The sequence below is a fragment of the Neofelis nebulosa genome, chromosome 18, assembly GCF_028018385.1.
Source record: "Neofelis nebulosa isolate mNeoNeb1 chromosome 18, mNeoNeb1.pri, whole genome shotgun sequence".
NCBI classification, from domain to species: Eukaryota; Metazoa; Chordata; class Mammalia; order Carnivora; family Felidae; genus Neofelis; species Neofelis nebulosa.
The window spans coordinates 37,749,459-37,770,607 of NC_080799.1; the positions used below are offsets into that span (position 1 = coordinate 37,749,459).

Sequence of the window (21,149 nt, forward strand, 5' to 3'; positions counted from 1 at the left end):
ACGTCGTCGTCGCCGCTGCCGTCGACGCCTCTGCGGCTGCTGGTCTCCGCCCTCCCCCGCCCACATGCTGACTGGGGAAGCACCGCCCACTCGGCTTCAGCTCTCCGGCCCGGTTGGGGCGCGCCCGCTTCGAGGACCCCCATTGGCCCGATCCGACCGGTTCCGCGTGCCGGCCTCTGAATACAGCTCTGTGATTGGCTCTTCGGCCTGTCTGCCTGACGTAACCAATGGGCGGGGGAAAGGGAGTATATGTCGGGAAGGATTGAGGAGGAGGGGGAGGAGCTGACAGTGGTTGCGTCCAAGCCAACCGGGGGTGGGGTGGGGAGAGATAAAAGGTACGCATGCGCACTCGCTTGCTCGCCGCTGGGCACAACCACCCCGCGGGGCGTCGAGTCGGGGTCACGTGACCCGCCCTAGCGACCGCGCCCCGCGGGGGCTTTTCAGGCGCTTCCCGGCCTCAGGGGAAGCAAAAGTAAGTCGGGCCTCCGCGCCTCGGAGTCGCTGGGGTGTCGGGGGTGGCAGCCAGCCTGCTCGAGCCCTTTGGGCTTCCAAAGGGGAGGAGGGACGTGGAGAAAGAGAAGGAAACGCCCAACTTGTGTCCAGCTTGGCAGAGTGCTCCCCCATCTGTTTATTTCAGTGTCCCATTTCTCTCACGGGCAATTTGGGCCTCCGAGCTCGAAGAAAAACTCTCAAGTGGCAAGGCCAGCGGGCTGGTCTTCGGGGACAGCGTCCCGTGTCGCGGCCGCCAGTCCACCCTGGAGGCCGCCAGCGCAACGGAGCGCGGGACGGGGAGCCCAAGCCGGGGTGGGTGGCGGCCCCGCACCTGTCCCGACAAGCACGCTGCGGGGCCACGTGCGGGCAGCCTGCGTCACGCGCCAGCCCCCGCCTCCCGCGGCCGGAACCCGCGTGGCCGCGCCGAGTGGACGGCGCGGCCTCCGCGGACGGCGCGGCCTCCAGTTACCCCGCGCGGCGCGGTGACCCTGTTGCCCCTGTGACCCCGGGGCACCCCAGTGGAAGCAGCCACGCAAACGGGCGATGACCGCACAGAGGCAAACCCGCCACCCCAGACGCCGGCGTCAGGGGCAGGAGCCACCCACGGCTGGAGAAGTCGGCCAGGCCACCATCCCCCACTAGCTGCCACCTCGCGCACCCTCCTCACTTTGACCTACAGGATATGGGTCCGCCTCCTTTATTTTCACCTGACACCATCCCCTGCTTGTCTTGCGCTGCCCATTCACTCTGGCCTTCTTTATGTTTCCCCAGGACACTAAGCTCTTTTCTGCCACAGGGCCTTTGCTCTCATGGTACACTCTCTCTGGACTCTTCCCCCTCCCCCCGCCCCTCAGTTCTCAAGGCTCAGCTCAAACGGCCTGTAAGCACAGAGCTCTTGTCATACCAGCCTTGTTAAAGTAGAGCCTTCTACTCTCCTATTGCCTGGTTTTACTGTTTCATACCCCGTATCACTACATGAAATGATCTACTATTGATGTGTTTTCTTACAGGACTGCTGTCTCCAAAAAAAAAAAAAAAACTTCAAGGTCAGAATCTTGGCAGTCTTCTTCCTGGTTGAATCTTTAAAAAGATAGGTAAGGTTTAGGAAGAAAGGGGGTTGGAGGCCACGCAGAAAGTACATGCCAGGCAAAAGTGGGTGTTAGAGGGGAACCCCAAGTTGTCAGGCAGGCAGAGTGGGAGCAGCAGGCCATTGAATGCATTTTGTCCATCCACTATCAGAGGCACACAGCCTGGGGCTTACCTCTTTTGCACAAGCACAGCAAAAACTATCTGTTGATTCTATAATATTAAAAGAATTTTTTCAATGATTACAATAGAAAAACATCTGAAAATCTGTTATTTTTATGGCAAAGAAATTTTTTTTAACGTATTTTTTGAGAGACGGAGAGAGACAAAGCAGGAGCAGGGGAGGGCCAGAGAGAGGGAGGCATAGAATCCAAAGTAGGCTCCAGGCTCTGAGCTGTCACCACAGCCCTACACAGGGCTCAAACCCACAAACCTCGAGATCATGACCTGAGCCAAAGTTGGGCACTTAACCGACTGAGCCACCCAGGCGCCTGTATGGCAAAAAATGTTTAATTTGAGGGCATTTTCATAGAGATTTTTCTGAGACTTGCCAAGGTCTTAAATGAGTGTTCTCTCTCTCTCTCTTCCTCTCTTCCTCCCCCTCCCTGCCCCCAGACACACAGAGATGACTCTGGAGACCCAAGCTATTGGTCAGTTTCATTCTAAACTGCTGTTTATAAAACCTAAGCAGCATTATTACACGTCAATACCTGCTGGGTGCTCATAGCCAACCTGCAAGGGCTATGGGATGAGGCTCACCTGTGGCTACTGTAAAAACAGCATATGGCCTATGCTATGATGGCGGAAAGTTAGATTTGTAAGGAGGATAAATGGGTATTTCCCAGTGGTGGAATTTCAGAGGACTTCCTGGGGGGTGAAGCATTGCTAGACCATGAAGCACAGCCAAGGCTCCTGGAAGGCAGAGGCCCCTCAGAGCACTGGGACACATAAGTTGAAAGGCACAGAGATACAAAGCACCTGGGTGGCTCAGTTGGTTAAGTGTCTGACTTCAGCACAGGCCATGGTCTCACAGCTTATGGGTTCAAGCCCCACATCAGGCTCTGTGCTGACAGATCAGAGCCTGGAGCCTGCTTCAGATTCTGTGTCTCCCTCTTTCTCTTTCTTCCCCTCCCCGGCTCATACTCCATCTCTGTCCAAAATAAATAAACATTAGGGGCACCTGGGTGGCTGAGTCGGTTGGGCGTCTGACTTCAGCTCAGGTCATGATCTCACGGTCCTGAGTTCGAGCCCCGCATCGGTCTCTGGGCTGATGGCTCAGAGCCTGGAGCCTGCTTCCGATTCTGTCTCCCTCTCTCTCTGCCCCTCCCCCATTCATGCTCTGTCTCTCTCTGTCTCAAAAATAAATAAACTTTAAAAAAAGTTTTTTTAAAAAAACGAAATAAATAAACATTAAAAAATAAAATAAAGGGATGGGGCGCCTGGGTGGCTCTGTCGGTTAACCGTATGACTTCGGCTCAGGTCGTGATCTTGTGGTGCGTGAGTTCGAGCCCCGCGTCAGGCTCTGTGCTGACAGCTCAGAACCTGGAGCCTGCTTCTGATTCTGTGTCTCCCTCTCTCTCTGACCCTCCCCCCATTCATGCTCTGTCTCTCTCTGTCTCAAAAATAAAACGTTAAAAAAAATTTTTTTTAATTAAATTAAATTAAATTAAATTAAATTAACTTTAAATAAAGGGGCGCCTGGGTGGCTCAGTTGGTTAAGCGTCCGACTTCAGCTCAGGTCATGATCTCACAGTTTGTGGGTTCGAGCTCCGAGTCGGGCTCCGTGCTGACAGCTCAGAGCCCGGAGCCTGTTCCGGATTCTGTCTTCCTTTCTCTCTGCCCCTCCCCCATTCACACTCTGTCTCTGTCTTTCTCAAAAATAAACAAAAATTTTAAAAAAATAATAAAATAAAAAGAAAGGCACAGACATGGAAAAGGCTTACAAAACCAGTAATAATCTAGTTTGACTTGAACCACATTTTTTTTCTTTCTATTGATGAGATAGTGCCATCTAGTTTGGCTTTCTAAATAACTTTATAAGCACTTCCTGTCTGAGTGACCTTGGGCACATTAGTAAGACTCTTTGAGCATCAAAAATGGAGATGATAACAGAAATTCCTGAGGTTTGCTTTCAAGATTCAATGAGAATAAATGAGAAAAGAACTGAGTTCCTCACACATCCACGAAATTAATAAAGACTGCACTAAAAAAAAAAAAAAAAAAAAAAAAATTAGTCCTCAAGGGGCCTGAGAAAGTGATCCTGGATTAACCTCCAACCTTGGAATTGGGAGGTCTATAGGAGCCACAGTGCATGTGACATCTCTCAGCTAAACTCTGGAAACTTCACATCCATTTAAAGTAAGTAGCATTTGATGACTGAAAAAAATGTGAGTTAATGTATATCTTCTTTTTTTTTTTTTTTTTCATAGGCTCCGTGCCCAACGTGGGGCTGGAACTCAGGATTCCAAGATCAAGAATCACATGCTCCACAGACTAGGGCAGCCAGGTGCCCCTGCACTTTGATTTTTAACACCTTCCAGACTTTTAGGTATGTATACATAAAGACTTTTTTTTTAAGTTTTTTTTTTTTTAACATTCATTTATTTTTGAGAGCGAGAGTGTGAGTGGGTGAGGGGCAGAGAGAGACGGAGACACAGAATCTGAAGCAGGCTCCACGCTCTGACCTGTCAGCACACAGCCCAATGCAGGGCTCGAACAAACCTCGAGATCATGACCTGAACCAAAGTCAGATGCTTAACTGACTGAGCCACCCATGCACCCCATATGTAAACACTTTTAAACACAAAAGATATATTACACAGCTTGTTATGAAACTGACCTTTTATTTTCCATTTTGTAATATATCTTGGACATCTTTTCCGTGCCAACAATATACAGTTGACCCTTGAACGATATGGAGGTTAAGGGTATGACCCCACGCACAGTCGAAAATCCATGTGACTTTGTACACCCCTAAAACTTAACTACTGATAGCTTTCTATTGATTGGAAGCCTCATCCATCATAACATATACAGTTGGGTAACATGTAGGTTGTATGCTATGTATGTATTATATACTCTGTTCTTACAATAAAGGAAGCTAGAGAGAAGAAAATGTGACTAAGAACATTACAAGGAAGAATAAATACATTCACAGAACTGTACTGTATTGACTGAAAAAAATTTGCATATAAGTGGACCAACGAAGTTCAAACCCATGTTCCTTAAAGGTCAACAGTAGTCACCTGCTTACTTCTTATTAACAGTCACATAGTACCCCACAGTATAGGCCCATCATAATGTATCAGTTCATCACCACAAAGCATTTTGGCCGTTTTCAGTGTTTTAGTACTATAGGAACACGTACTCAGGGTCTCTGTACAACTAACTCATCTTGGCCATCCTTTAATTCCTCCTTTCCTATACATTCCATGAGGTAGAATCCCCTGTAAGAGCACCGTATTCTGTATTCACTGGTTCTAACAAGTACTCCTTGTTTCAACGGAAGAATTGCAATTGCACAGAAGAACAGAAAGTAAGAAGTGAAAAGTTATTCCACCTACTTTGTCTGGCATGTGTCTCAATCCTATACTCAAGAGCTAACATGTAACCTTTGGAAATGGTGTCCTTGTGTATGTGTGTATGTAACTATACACGTGTATGTCCCCCCTTTAAGGAAAAACACGTGACCATTTTATGAGTACTATCGCACTCTTCTTTCTCTTAACATAGTTTGACACCATTCCTTGTCAGTACATAAAGCCTTTTAAAATATTCTGAAAGGGGGGCACCTGGGTGGCTCAGTCGGTTGAGCGTCCGACTTCAGCTCAGGTCACGATCTCACGGTCCATGAGTTCGAGCCTCGCGTCGGGCTCTGGGCTGATGGCTCAGAGCCTGGAGCCTGCTTCCGATTCTGTGTCTCCCTCTCTCTCTGCCTCTCCCCCGTTCATGCTCTGTCTCTCTCTGTCTCAAAAATAAAATGTTAAAAAAAAAAAAAATTAAAATAAATAAATAAATAAATAAAATATTCTGAAAAGGACTCCTGGGTGGCTCACTCGGTTGAGCAGCCGACTCCTGACTTTGGCTCAGGTCATGATCTCATGGTTCATGGGATCAAGCCCCATGTCAGGCTCTGTCTCTCTCAAAAATAAATACACATAAAAAAAATACAAAAAAAGAAAAAGAAAATGTGCTTCAGAAAGGCAGAGCAATTGGCACTGGCTCCCATAAATACATGCGTGTCATTTTTCCATAGTCTTACTAATGGTATTAAAAAAAACCCAAAAACTCTGCACTTCGCTGATCAAAGAAATGAAAAAAGGTTATCTCCTTATGGCTGTACTTTGACTAGTCTAGTTTCCCAGGTTGTCATTGGCTTTCTGTTTCGTTTATCCTTTTCCATTTTTCTTGCTTTGAAAAATTTTTTAAAGAGTTCAGTCTCTGAATTTATAGCTCCTGAGTTTTGCATCAGGCTTAGAAAGGCTTTCCACACTCCCAAGATTATTTGTTCACGTGATTGAATTAAAATTTTTTTTATGCTTATTCATTTTTGAAAGACACAGAGAGACAGAGCACAAGCAGGGGTGGGGCAGAGAGAGTGGGGGACACAGAATCTGAAGCAGGCTCCAGGCTCTGAGCTGTCAGCACAGAGCCCGACGCGGGGCTCAAACTCATGAACCAAGAGATTGTGACCTGAGCCGAAGTCGGATGCTCAACTGACTGAGCCACCCAGGCGCCCCCACGTGATTGAATTAAAACTTAAATGGAAGCCCATCTTTTACCTTCTCTCCTGGACTAACACACAGCAACGTCAAGAGAATGGGTGATACCCACAGCTTCTCATGATACATGATGCGTGCATTCATCACAGTAGGCCATACACGTGGCCTCATAGATCAATTTCTGCCAGGAAAGCTCAAAGTTAGAATGAAGGGCATGAGTCAAAAGACATGAGAAAAGTCAAATAACATTGTGAGCACAAGAGGTCAATAAAAATAAGATAAAATCAAACATCTTTTACTTAACATTTCACCGCACATACATTTAAATAAAGGCAGTCCTTTTTGGGTTTTAATACGTTGCCTGCTCAAGTTTAGCACCAGTGTTGGCGTTATGAAGTACACTCTTGAGCTGGTTTCTGAATTTCACTTTTGCTACGAGACATGGCATCTGGTTCCCCCAGAGGGGGTGAGCTGAGGGAGAATGCCAGGAGGAAGTTCTCCTTTGTATGACCTAGCCTCAGAAGTCATACAGCATGTGTACAGCCTCTTCCATGGAAGCAAGCCACTAACTCTGGGTCGCGTTCAAGGCCAGGGGGATTGGCTCCACCTTTGAAGGGAGGCATGCCATAGAAATGGGGATATACTTTAAAACACCACATCTCGATTGTACCCGTGCTGCACTCAGCTTCCTACTGAGGGTGAGATTTTTTGACCATGCAGTCCTGGACTCCAAAGGTGGGGTGGCTTGTTGGAGATGCGGGTGACTCCCCCCACTCACATTTCAGTCACCGTGTATGGGAACAATGATCCGCTCTTCTGGGAGGTGAGGGAAGGAGTGTGGGAGGGATGTGTTCTGATTCCTTCTCATGCCTTTCCTGTGATCAAATGTGGTCACAACTCACCTCACTTGGTAAATTAAAGGGACGTGTTTCTCCCTAAACTCTTGTTTTCTGTAGAAACACAGAAAACAAATTGTGAAAGAAGATTTTCGACAGATTTGAAACCTTATATGTTCTCCTCCCCTTGCTATGAAATGCAGCTTACCTTGGGCAAATAATTCTACCTTTCTTAAGAAAAAGAGAAAATACTGCTAGTCTTGGGGTGCCTGGGTGACTCAGTTGATTGAGCATCCGACTCTTGATTTCAGCTCAGATCATGAACCCAGGGTCAATGGGATATAGCCAGCTTAAGATTCTCTCTCTCTCTGTCTCTCTCTCTGTCTCTCTCTCTCTCTCTCTCTCTCCCCTCCCCACCCAGAGAAAAAGAAAGAAAAAATACTGCTAGTCTGTTTATAACACAGAAAAAAGTGTCAGAGAATCTCAGACCTTGTGGGGGAAATTATAGATTCTCCCAAAGGTCTCTCAAAACTGAGCACAGAATGGGATAATGTAAGCATGTTGGAGACTGCATGCTTCTCTCCCAATATCCATTCCACAGTTATTTTTTGCAAACAGAGCCTAAATTGTATTCAAGTGGGCAGTGTGCCCAGCTTAAGGACTACATTTCCCAGCCTCCTTTGCAAGGAAGGGAGGATGATGAAATCATAAGAGGAAGTCATTGGGTGGGGCTTCCAGGAAAGCTATTTAAAAGGAAGTGACTTAGCTTGGTCTCTTGCTCTTGCTACTTCCTCCTTCCTGTTGCCTGGAACTCAAACAAGGTAGCCAGGGCTGCAGCAGCCATCTTTGACCATGAGGTAACCTTGAGGAAGGAAGCCATATGCCGAGAATAGTGGAGCAGAAAAGAGGAAGTCTGATGAATTTGTAGATGTCCTCAGACCACTATTTAAGTAAAAGAAAAGCCCTCTAGTTTATATGAGCAGCTGTGGTTGGGTCTCTGCACCAACAGCTAAACGCAATCCATTGCTCGTTATATGTAAAGGACGTAGTAATCTGCGCAGTGCTAAATAAATGCAATCTCCTGTAGCTTGGGGAAATTTGAGGTTGCTGGTTGTGCTTCCTCTTTGCTTTTACCCACCTTTTATGCAACTTTGCCCCATTACAACAGCGTGTTCCTTCCAGGGCTGGTGTTCAGTAGCTGCAAGTTGCTGCCAGTTATCAGTACTCCGGTTAGGAACGATCTCTCTTTCTGGCTCCTCTCTGAGGGGTGAATCACAGGCAATTAAGTGCATTCAGAAAGACAGCCCGTGGCCTTTCCGACTTGTGAGAACTCTGCCTGTGGTGCCCAGGGCTTGGGCTGAAGGTACGCTTCAGCCCAGTGGTGATGTCACTGTGAAAAGTCTCATGATAACGCTGTTTCTCAGGCCTCCAGCTTCTGCCTGCTAAGTGATTCCTTCACTTTCCCAAAATCTGTGGGGGTTTTTTAAATGTTTGTTTTTGAGAGAGAGGGAAAGAGAACACGAGCCAGGGAGGGGCAGAGAGAGAGAGGGAGACAGAGAATCCCAAGAAGGCTCTATGCTGTCCACGCACAGCCCAACACAGGACCCAAACTCACGAACCATGAGATCATGACCTGAGCTGAAACCAAGAGTCAGATGCCTAACAGACTGAGACACTCAGGTGCCCCCCAAAACCAGTTTTAAAATGGCACAGCTCTCAGGGGCGCTGGGGTGGCTCATTCGGTTCAGCATCCAACTTCAGCTCAGCCCATGATCTTGCAGTTCATGAGTTCGCGCCCCATGTCAGGCTCTGTGATGACAACTCAGAGCCTGGAGCCGATTCAGATTCTGTGTCTCCCTTTCCCTCTCTCTACCCGTCCTCTACTTGTATGTGTGCTCTCCTCTCTCTCTCAAAAATAAACATTTAAAAAATAAAATAAAATAAAATAAAGTAAAGTAATAAAATGGCACAGCTCTGAAAAACAAAGACTCAGTTCTGTTTGCCAGCCTGGGTCTCACTAGAGAAACAGCTTCTCATTGAGGCGAGATGTCTATGCAGTGGAGTCACAGTATCTGACCGAAACCAGCATCCTGAAACAGTAATGCAGCCTCTCGAATTCAATCCCCAGCTCTGTGATTCTCACCTGAATCCGCCCCCCCCCCCCGGTCGATCTCATTCAAATGCACAGTCCAGTTCCTCACAGCTGGGGTGCACCCTGGGTGGGTGCCCGTCCAATAACCCCCCAGCGATGCCTGTGCCCCAATATGCAGATGGCATCTTGAGTGGGAAGGCATTTGCTGGCTGTTCTCAAAACACAGTCCCAGGCTGTCAGGCACCTTCTTGTCATTTAGGTCTCAGTTCACATGTCACTTCCTCTGAGCAGTCCTCCTTGACCGAGCGTTCCACAGCAGAGTCTCCCAGCCCCCATCACTTCTACCTCACCCACATTTCACCTGCAGCACATGCCCACCCCCCCATGCACCGTATGTTTATATGCATCTTCCCCCCGCCCCCAACCTCCACTACAATTGGCATAGGATCATGTCAACTGATTCTCTCAGTCACAAATTTAGAATTTGGGTGGAGACCAGAAATTGGGAGCTAAGTAACATTAATGGCTAGGTGATTCTTTTTTTTTTTTTTTTTAATTTATTGTCAGATTGGTTTCCATACAACACCCAGTGCTCGTCCCAACAGGCGCCCTCGTCAATGCCCATCACCCACTTTCCCCTCTCCCCCACCCCCCCATCAACCCTCAGTTTGTTCTCAGTATCCAAGAGTCTCTTATGGTTTGCCTCCCTCCCTCTCTGTGACTTTTTTTCCCCTTCCCCTCCCCCATGGTCTTCTGTTAAGTTTCTCAGGATCCACCTATGAGTGAAAACATGGTATCTGTCTTTCTCTGCCTGGCTTATTTCACTCAGCATAATACCCTCCGGTTCCATCCATGTTGCTGCAAAAGGCCAGATTTCATTCTTTCTCATTGCCAAGTACTATTCCATTGTATATATAAACCACATCTTCTTTATCCGTTTGTCAGTTGATGGACCTTTAGGATCTTTCCATAATTTGCCTATTGTTGAAAGTGCTGCTATAAGCATTGGGGTACATGTGCCCCTATGCATCAGCACTCCTATATCCCTTGGGTAAATGCCTGGTAGCACTATTGCTTGGTCGTAGGATAATTGTATTCTTAATTTTTTGAGGAACCTCCACACTGTTTTCCAGAGCGGCTGCACCAGTTTGCATTCCCACCAGCACTGCAAGAGGGTTCCCATTTCTTCGCATCCTTGCCAACACCTATAGTCTCCTGATTTGTTCATTTTAGCCACTCTGGCTGGTGTGAGGTGGTATCTGAGTGTGGTTTTGACTTGTGTTTCCCTGACGAGGAGTGACATTGAGCATCTTTTCATGTGCCTGTTGGCCATCTGGATGTCTTCTTTGGAAAAGTGTCTGTTCATGTCTTCTGCCCATTTTTTGACTGGATTATTTATTTTGGGAGTGTGGAGTTTGTGAGTTCTTTATAGATTTTGGATGCTAGCCCTTTATCCGATAGGTCATTTGCAAATATCTTTTCCCATTCCATCGATTGAATGGCTAGGTGATTCTGTTCCTCCATAACCCAGGACATAACCCAGCCTAGGAGCCACCTCTGTTTCCCTACCCCCACCCCCCCCCCACCCCCGCTCTCAAATTCATTTCGTATTAAGCTGGAGCTTCATAGTTTCTAATGTTTGCATAATCCCAGTGTACTACTATTAGTCTTTTGGCATTTTTCCTTCCAGTCTTTTAATACTTTTTTCCAGTCTTGGGGCTCTTGGATGGCTCAGTCAGTTGAGCATTCTGCCACTTCAGCTCAGGTAATGATCTCACGGTTCGTGGGTTCGAGCCCTGCGTTGGGCTGTGTGCTGACAGCTCGGAGCCTGGAGCCTGCTTCAGATTTGTATCTCCCTCTCTCTTTGTCCCTCCCCCACTCGTTCTCTCTTTCTCTCTCAAAAATAAACATTAAAAAATGTATATATTTTTCAAGTCTTTTATATTAACATAATTATTTCCATAATTAACAGCAGGGCCCCTGGCTCCTATGGGCTTGGCCAGCCAGTTGTGTTCATCTACCCAACTCCTTCTCCGGTGACATCATGAGGTGGCTTGAAATCAGCCACGGGGGGTGGGAGGGGGATGTTTACAGCATGAAAATCAGCAAATACCGCAAACCAGAGCTTTTCTTTTCAGGGAGTCAGTTGTTAAGAACCTGTCAACTCGCCATTGATTTGACTTATGAGACATTGGGTTTCCCCAGCCACGTATCCACCAACTAGTTAACACTCTCCTAAAGTGTTAGGTCCTTTTAAATGGAGACGGATGCCATATAAATAAACACAGAAACAAGAAACTTCTAGGAAGTGATAAAGTATAAAGAAAATTAATGAAACCACTGATAATGTTGAACGTATTCCTTTTCTCCCCTGCCCCCCATCACAAACAATTCCTCAAGTTTCAAAAAGGTCTAAGAAAATGGGACACCTGGCTTGCTCAGTCAGTTAAGCATCCGACTCACTGGTCCATGAGTTGAAGCCTCAAGTCGGGCTCTGTGCTGACAGAGTGGAGCCTGCTTGGGATTCTCTGCCCCCCTCTCTTTGTCCTCCCCTGCTCATACTCCCTCTGTCTCTCTTAAAAATACATAAATAAACATTTTTAAAAATGCCTAAGAAAAAAAGAAATAAAAGGTCTAAAGGGCATTCTTCCTAATGGGTGCGTATTATTTACTCCTTGTGATAATAATCTTCTGATGTATTCATGCTTTCCTCGGCAGTTCAGAGTTTCTCAGCCTCAGCACTGTTGATATTCTGGGCCGAATAACTCGTGTGGGGGGCTGTCTCATGCTTTGAGACGTGGCTTTTACCCACTAGATGCCAGTAGCAATGCCCACTGCACACCAGCTGTGGCAACCAGAAATGTCTCCAAGTCTCGCCCCCTGGTGGTGAAAATCACCCCAGCTGAAGGTCACTGACTCAGCTGGACTTGACCTTAGCAAAGACCTCCAGGAAGGAAGCGCGTCTCAGAGAGTGGCCCCATGATCAGTAGCAGATGTGCCAACTGGGAACTTACTAGAAACGAAGATTCTCTAAAATAAAAACTATAATTAATTAATTAATATAAAAAGTTTTAATAAATAAAAAATAAAAATTTTTTAAATTTGTTTTCATTTTTGAGAAAGAGTGTGCATGAGAGCTGGGGAAGGGCAGAGAGAAAGAGAGACAGAGGATCCCAAGTGGGCAGTGACAGCAGAGAGCCCGATGTGGGGCTCAAACTCACGAACTGCGAGGTCATGACCTGAGCCAAAGTTGGACGCTTAACTGACTGAGCCACCCAGGCGCCCCTAAAAAATCTTTTTTAATTTTTTAAAAAGGGGGGGGGTGGAGGAATCAGTTAAGCATCTGACTCTTGATCTCAGCTCAGGTTTTGATCTCAGGGTTGTAAGTTCAAGCCCCACTTTGGGCTCCACGTGGAGCATACTGAAAGGAAGGAAGGAAGGGAAGAAAGTAAGAAATGACAATTCTCAGGCACCTCTCCAGACACCTGAAATCAGAATCTCTGGGGTGGGACCAGGCAGTCTGTGCTTTAACAAGCCCTCCTGTGGGACCAGGCAGTCTCTCCTGGGGATTCTGATGCACACTCCAGCTTGATAAGGTCCAGGGATGAAGGTTTTTGGAATCACAACACTGTTCCGTGCCGTCCTGCAGTGCGTGGTTGTGGTTGCATCATAATCATGTCCCCCCCCCCCCCAAGCCCCCCGCACCCGCTGATCCTTGGCTGGTACAGGTGATTAGAGAAAATTAGCTGAGTTCAGGTGTACTTTTGACTTAAGTACCACCTTTCAGCCCGAGATTACCAAACACCACTTACTTTTACCCCAGGGAGGCTCTGGGAGGCTCCAGGGCCAGAGGCAAAGTTAAGAATAGAAAGCAAACGGGTCCTGACTGTAAGTTCCAACCACCACGGGGTGTTTCTCCACTACATGTAAACCGTGGTTTTCTAAATAAAGAGCAGTTTGGTCTTTTCAGAAACCAAAGAACCACAAAATGCAAAGCCAAGCCAAGATGTAGTAGCCAGCTAGTAGCTACCTCCTGCTCTTCTTACCGTCTTGTACATTGGCCACCATGAACTCAGTTCGGAAATATGGGTTCACAGGGGCACCTGGGTGGCTCGGTTGGTTGAGCCTCCGGTTCTAGATTTCAGCTCAGGTCATGATCCCAGCGCCGTGGGATCAAGCCCCATGTCAGGATTCATCTGCACCGCGCAGCATGGAAGCTGCTTAGGATTCTCTCTCTCTCTCTCTCTCTCTCTCTCTCTCTCTCTCTCTCTCTCTCCCCCCCTCTGCCCCTTCTCCCTTGCTCATGCACACTCTCTCTTTCTTAAAATAAAATAAAATAAAAAAAGAAGTAAAAAAAAGAAATATGGGTTCACAAGCTTTCTTCCATGGTTCATAAATGGGGGTTCCTACCACTGGAACAAGAATGCCTCTGGTCTAGCAGAGGTGGGGGTATCGCCCCATTCTGGGAAGCATTTGGAATGGGGGGTGGTGGGAGATGGCTGTCACAGACACTGGGACTTCTGGTGTTTACTGGTTAGTTCCAGAATGGTTAAACATCTTACAGAGTAGTTTGTGGGACTGTAGAGTGGTACAATCACTTTGAAAAATAAGCCAAGAGTTTCTTTTAAAATTCAACATACAGGGGGTGCCTGGATGACTCAGCCCATTAAGAACCTGACACTTAGTTTAGGCTTAGGTCATGATCTCATGGTTGATGAGTTTGAGCCCATCAGGATCCATGCTGATGGTGCAGAGCCTGCGTGGGATCCTCTCTTCCTCTATCCCTGCCCCTCCCGTAGTCTCTCTCTCTCTCTCTCAAAATAAGTGAATAAACTTTAAAAAAAAATGTTAATTCAGTATACAGGATGCCTGGCTGCCTCAGTTGGTAGGGAATCTTACTCTTGATCTTGGGATTGTGAGTTTAGAGACTTAGGTAATATCCAACTGTGTGGAGATTACTTTAAAAATAAAAACATAGGTGGGGCGCCTGGGTGGTGCAGTCGGTTAAGCGTCTGACTTCAGCCAGGTCACGATCTCGCGGTCCGTGAGTTCGAGCCCTGCGTCAGGCTCTGGGCTGATGGCTCGGAGCCTGGAGCCTGTTTCCGATTCTGTGTCTCCCTCTCTCTCTGCCCCTCCCCCGTTCATGCTCCGTCTCTCTCTGTCTCAAAAATAAATAAAAAACGTTGAAAAAAAAATTAAAAAAAAAAAGAAATAAAAACATAGGGGAACCTGGGTGGCTCAGTCAGTTAAGAGTCCGACTTCAGTTCAGATCATGATCTCACACTCCGTGAGTTCGAGCCCCAATGTTGGGGTCTTTGCTGACAGCTCAGAGCCCGGAGCCTGTTTCCAGTTCTGTGTCTCCCTCTCTCTCTGCCCCTCCCCCACTGGTACTCTGTCTCTCAAAAATAAAAATAAACATAAAAAATAATAAAAATAAACTTCACAAAATAAAATAAAATTCAACATACACTCACGATAATACTCTACCATTTCCAATACCATTTCCACCAATACTCCTAGGTATTTACCAAAGAGAAAAGAAAGCCTATATCTGCCCTTATACTTACATGCTCTTTTTTAAAATATTTTTTTTGTTTAGTATTTATTTATTTGGGTGAGGGAGGGCCAGAGAGAGCCAGAGACACAGAATCTGAAGCAGGCTCTGTACTGAAGGCAGCAAGCTGGAAGCGGGGCTTGAACTCATGAAGTGTGAGATCATGACCTGATCTGAAATCAGATGCTTAACCAACAGAGCCACCCAGGCACCCCCGTGTGTTTCTCTGCAATAGGCAGAAACTGGAAGCAACCTGAATGTCCAACAGGTGGAAAGATAAACAGACCATGGTGCATGCATACAGGGGACTGCTATGCAGCAGTGAGAAGAAATGGACTCTCGGTCCACAGTACAACACGGGTGAATCTCCGAATAACTATGCTAAGTAGAGGAAGCCAGACCCCCCCGCCAAAAAAAAGTGTGTGCCTTATGATTCATTCCCTTTACAGAAAATGCAAACTAATCTATAGCCACAGAAAACAGATGAAAGGTTGCCTGGGGATGTCGGGAGGACAGGGAAGGACCAGAAGGAGGGATTACAAGAAGATTCTACTGTAATCTCCTTTGGGAAAGGAAAGAGTTTGGGTGATAGTTATGTTAATTAAGCCTCTACGGGGCAGCTCAGGACCTGGCAGCTGGATTCTTTTCAGCAGAGGAAAAGAAAGGAGGTGCCCAAGACAGAAATGACAGTTTTTTATAACCTACCCTTGGAGGTGACGTCCATCACTTCGGCTGTATTCTATTCATTGGAGGCAAGTCAGTGAGTTCAGCCCCCACCATGGGGAAGGGAATTACACAAGGGCATGAATACCAGGAGGTGTGGATCTTTGGGGACCCCCTCAGAGGCTGCCCAGCACAAGGAACAGGTGCAAATATGTGCATCTTCCCTAGCTCTTCCCAAATGGGGGTGCGTTAACCATGGCGCTGGCAGACCACAATCCCAAAATCACAGGGACATTTTCTTTCCTTCTTAAAAAATACAGCACTTGTATAGCTTGGAGACTAGAGTTAATGATACCGTGTCGTACATTGGAAAGTTGTTGAAACAGTAAATCTTACAAGTTCTATTCACAAGGAGAAAGGGTCTGTAAAGCTGTGCAGTGATGGATGTTAACTAAATTTACTGTGGTGATCATTTAACAATATATACAAATATTGAATCGCTATGTTGCATACCTAGAACTAATACAGTGTTACATGTCAATTGCCAGTTAGATCTCAACTGAAAAAAAAAATTAGAATCATGTCCCCTGTACCCCAGGGGTGCTAAGAGCTGATGGTACAAATATGTTTGGCAGACTGTGTTTCTGTGAATTCTCCCAGCAGCTGAAGCAACACCCTTTTGTAAGAGGACAGGAGAGGCCCAGGCTCAGGGTGGGGTGAGGGATTCGAGGGGCGGTACGCTGCATCCTCCAAATGTGCCGTGTGGGTTATTGTCTGGGAGCATTCAAACATCTGTTCTAGTAGTCAGGCTACTGCCCTTGACTGAACCACAATGACAAGAAGATCGAATCAGCTAAACCTCACGGAAGTGAATTCCTTGCTCAGGCAGAGCCTGCTCTGGGTCCAAGCAACAATCCATCACAGCTGCTGCCCTCCACAGGATGATGCACAGTGACTCAGGGATGCAGGCAGCTTCTGTCTTGTGACTCCACCCTCCGCGAAGGGGAAGACGAAGCCTGGAGAGTCTTACTTACGGTGGCTTTTTGCTCCCTCAGATAGGAAGTGACACATCACTTCTGATCATAATCTGTTGGCCAGAGCCAGTCATATGACCCTGCCTAACACTATCTCCTGACACCCAAGAACAAAGACCTGGATATTGCGGCAATCCTTAATAACATTTTCATAGAAGGTCGCCCAGCCACACATATGGCTTCACATGTGTTTTTTTTTTTTAATTTTATTTAGGTTTTTTAAAATTTATTTATTTTGACAGAGACAGAGACAGTGTGAGCGGGGGGGGGGGGGGGGGGGGGAAGAGAGAATCCCAAGCAGCTTCATGCTCAGTGCAGAGCCCCACGTGGGTTTCAAACCCACGAAAGCGTGAGATCATGGCCTGTGAAACCAAGAGTCGGATGCTCAGCTGACGGAGCCACCCAGGCTCCCCTATTTTATTTAAATCCAAGTTAGTTAACATATAGTGTAATCACGATTTCAGGAATAGAAATTAGTGATTCATCGACAATAAAACACCTGGGGCTTATTCCAACAAGCACCTCCTTCATGCCCATCACCCATTTAGCCCATTCCCCCACCCAACACCCTGCCAGCAACCCTCAGTTTGTTCTCTGTATTTAAGAGTCTCTTATGGTTTGCCTCCCTCTCTGTTTTTAACTTTATTTTTCCTTCCCTTCCTCTGTGTTCATCTGTTGTGTTTCTTAAATTCCACATATGAGTGAAATCATATATTTGTCTTTCTCTGACTTATTTCGCTCGCCATAATACACTCTAGTTCCATCCACGTTTTACAAATGGCAAGGTTTCATTCTTTTTCATTGCCGAGTAATACTCCATTGTACCACATCTTCTTTATCCATTCATCAGTCGATGGGCATGTGGGCTCTTTTGATACTTTGGCTGTTGGCTGTAAACATTGGGGTGCATGTGCCCCTTCGAATCAGCATTTTTTTGTATCCTTTGGATAAATACCTAGTAGTGCAATTGCTGGGTCTAGGGTAGTTCTATTTTTAATTTTCTGAGGAACCTCACACTGTTTTCCCGAGTAGCTACACCAGTTTGCATTCCCACCAGCAGTACAAAAGTGTTCCCTTTCCTCTGCATTCTCACCAATGTCTGTTGTTTCCTGAGTTGTTAATTTTGATTCTACATGTGTTGATATTTATCATAATGCCTTTGTATTAACTTATTTGATCCCCATAATTCCTCAAGGAGGTTGATATTTTTATTCCTATTTTAAAGAGGAATTGAGGCACAATGAAGTTCCTATCCACAGAACACTTGTTTTTGTTTATGATATTTCTTTAAAATTTTTTTTAATGTTTGTTTATTTTTGAGAGAGAGACAGAAACAGAGTGTGAGTAGAGAAGGGGCAGAGGGAGAGGGAGACACAGATTCTGAAGCAGGATCCAGGCTCCAAGCTGTCAGCACAGAGCCTGATGCGGGGCTCGAACTCACAAACCGCGAGATCACGACCTGAGCCAAAGCCGGACTCTTAACCAACTGAGCCACCCAGGCGCCCCAATAAATAAAAACATTAAAAATTTTTTTTTTAGGGGCGCCTGGGTGGCACAGTCGGTTAAGCGTCCGACTTCAGCCAGGTCACGATCTCGCGGTCTGTGAGTTCGAGCCCCGCGTCAGGCTCTGGGCTGATGGCTCGGAGCCTGGAGCCTGTTTCCGATTCTGTGTCTCCCTCTCTCTCTGCCCCTCCCCCGTTCATGCTCTGTCTCTCTCTGTCCCAAAAATAAATAAAAAACGTTGAAAAAAAAATTTAAAAAAAAAAAAAAATTTTTTTTTTAAATCACACCAAAGCAATCTGCACCAGATTTTTAAACAACTATTTAATATGCGGTGTTGGTGGGGATATAGAGAAATAGGCATTTCATACGCTGTCCGGGGTGAGAGTGGAAATGCGGAGGGCGTTCAGCAGTTCGCATCCAAAGATTTCAAATATGTCACCCTAACCCTTCGATTCTATGTTTAGAAGTTTATGTGAAGAAAACAAATCTGTATGCAAAGATTTGGTTAGCAGAAAACCCAACCTAGCTTATTACAAAATTATTTGTAGGACCCAAAACTGAAAATAACCTAAGTGCCCCAAATAGGAAATTAGCTTTAAAATGTCGCTGTTGGTGGGTTCGGACCCCATGTCAGGCTCTGTGCTGACAGCTCAGAGCCTGGTGCCTGTTTCAGATTCTGTGTCTCCCTCTCTCTGCCCCTCTCCCTGCTCACACACGGTCTCTTGCTCTCTCCCTCAAAAGTAAACATTGAAAAAAATTCCACAAAATAAATAAAGACATTGGTCAGTTGTGACAAATACATGATAATGTAAGGTGTTTGTAATATGGGAAAATCATGCGGGAAAAGCAGACGGTGTGGGGTATATGGAGAATTGCTGGCACTATCTTCACAACTTGTCTGTAAATTTAAAACTGTTCTAAAACTTTATTATTAAAAAAAAAATCACCCAGGGTGCCTGGGTGGATCAGTTGATTGAGCATCTGGCTCTTGATTTTGGCTCAGGTTATGATGTCACGGCTGGTGGGATCGAGTCCACATCAGGACTGTTAGGGATTCTCTCTCTGTCTCTCTCTGCCCCTCCCTTGTGCAAGCTCTCTCTCTCTCTCTCTCAAAAGTAAATAAACATTAAAAAAAAAAATCACAACCAATTGTGATCATTTGGTCCACGTTAAAAAAAAAACACACAAGGGTTCTTGCCTCTAGCTGTAAGGACACAAGGCTCTTCCGATTTTGTCATCAGGAAAACTGCCGTTTGGAAACAGAGCCTGGCTGTGGCCTGTGGGGGCACCAGGGAAGTTGTTGGCTGAGCTGAGGATAAACACCAGGGATTCTATTCTCAGTAAGTGGCTCTCACCCCTAACCATCCTTCCTTCCCCTTCAGTGTGTATCATGTCTGGGCCTGAATTATCCTGTCTGGCTAAGTCCTGATTCTGGGAGACTTCTGGTGTTGGAAAACATTGGGAAATTTCAGTGGATTTGGCTGCAAAGGGACTTTGTGCTTTTTTTTTTAACAGGTGACTGACTTCAACATTAATGCCAATGCTTATGACCGGAAATCAGATGATGCAACGCAAAGCAGGAGCATCAGATTTTCAGATGACACGGGGCTTCAGGTGACAGCCAAGCCACTGGTTTGCCAGCCTGGATGGGTGCAGCCCTGAGAAGGTGCTCTTGTAGAAACACCTAGGATACTGACTTATTCAGTGCAGAGAATAACCACCCCAGAGTTGGGAGTTAGGATCTGGCGAGAGTTTAAACTAGGAGAAATGGTAGTTGAAGAGCTTAAAAACATAGGGAAAAAAACCAGGGTTGGCAGGGGGGAGGGGCGCCTGGGTGGTCAGTTAAGCATCGAACTCTTGCTTTAGGCTCAGGTCATGTTCTTGCTGTGTGTGAGTTTGAGCCTTGAACCAGACTCTGTGGTAACAGTGTGGAGCCTGCTTAGGATTCTCTGTCTCCCTCTCTCTCTGCCCCTCTCTGGCACTCATTTCTCTCTCTCTCTCTCTCTCTCTCTCACTCAAAATAAATACACTTAAAATAAAATTTAAAAAATAATAATACAAAAGAAGAACAAAGGAGTGGCCATCACATCTGTGAGTGTTCTGAGAAATCACTGAAATTCACTAAAATTACTCTGACAACAAAAATAGCAATGACTAGCATGTTTTGCACACGCAGCAATGCTATGTTTGTTCCCTTTATAAAAGAAACCCTCTGACCCCTCTCCCCACAAAACCCAGTCCTGAGGTTGAGGCCTGAATCATTACACATCCCTTGGACAGGCTTGACCCAAACCAATTCAAACAAAGAAAGCAGAAAGTGGCCAAACAGCCAAATTCTTGGCTTTCACCAAGTTCCTAAACGGGCTTTTGAAACTCATGGCAGAGATGATAATCTTTTTTTTTTTTTTTTTTTCAACTTTTTTTTTTAATTTATTTTTGGGACAGAGAGAGACAGAGCATGAACGGGGGAGGGGCAGAGAGAGAGGGAGACACAGAATCGGAAACAGGCTCCAGGCTCCGAGCCATCAGCCCAGAGCCCGACGCGGGGCTCAAACTCACGGACCGCGAGATCGTGACCTGGCTGAAGTCGGCCGCTTAACCGACTGCGCCACCCAGGCGCCCCGAGAGATGATAATCTTGAAAGCCAAGGCTTTTGATGTGCAAGATTCACAAAAGAGACTTTTTTTTTTTTAATATCTCTTGGATTGGCTAGACTTGGTAAAACAGCATCGACCGTGAGCTGATGAGCTAGTCCATTTTTCTATTCTTTCTACTTGTTTTGTTTTTTTTCTTTTTTAAATTTTTAAAATTTTATTTTAGAGAGGAGAGGAGGGAGTGGGAAGGGCAGAGAGAGAGAGAGGAAGAGAGAGAATCCCAAGCAGGCTCTGTACTGTCGGCACAGAGCCCGACGCAGGGGTCGGTCTCACAGCTGTAAGATCGTGACTTGAGCTGAAATCAAGTCAGACTCAACTGACTCAGCCACCCAGGTGCCCCCGTTTTTTTCTTTAAGTAAACTCTACACCCAACGTGGGGCTCAGCCTCAAGATGCTGAGATCCAGAGTCACATGCTCGACCGACTAAGCCAGCCAGGTGCCCTTATTCCCTCTAAAATTTTCAGATTAAAAATTCTGCTACGGTTAGTTTTAATCTGGAAGCCGGTAAACCTGC

General features: G+C 46.2%; 1 long non-coding RNA gene across 1 annotated transcript in view; it reads left to right on the top strand.

Moving 5' to 3' along the window:
* The first annotated feature begins 945 nt into the window (after positions 1 to 945).
* Positions 946 to 21,149, top strand: part of LOC131501281 (uncharacterized) — a 29,929-nt gene continuing 9,725 nt past the window's right edge. The window contains exons 1-5 of the long non-coding RNA XR_009256736.1: positions 946 to 1,178; positions 1,503 to 1,586; positions 4,008 to 4,126; positions 19,223 to 19,321; positions 19,497 to 19,647. This is a non-coding gene — a long non-coding RNA (uncharacterized LOC131501281). The remainder of the gene's footprint in view (positions 1,179 to 1,502; positions 1,587 to 4,007; positions 4,127 to 19,222; positions 19,322 to 19,496; positions 19,648 to 21,149) is intronic.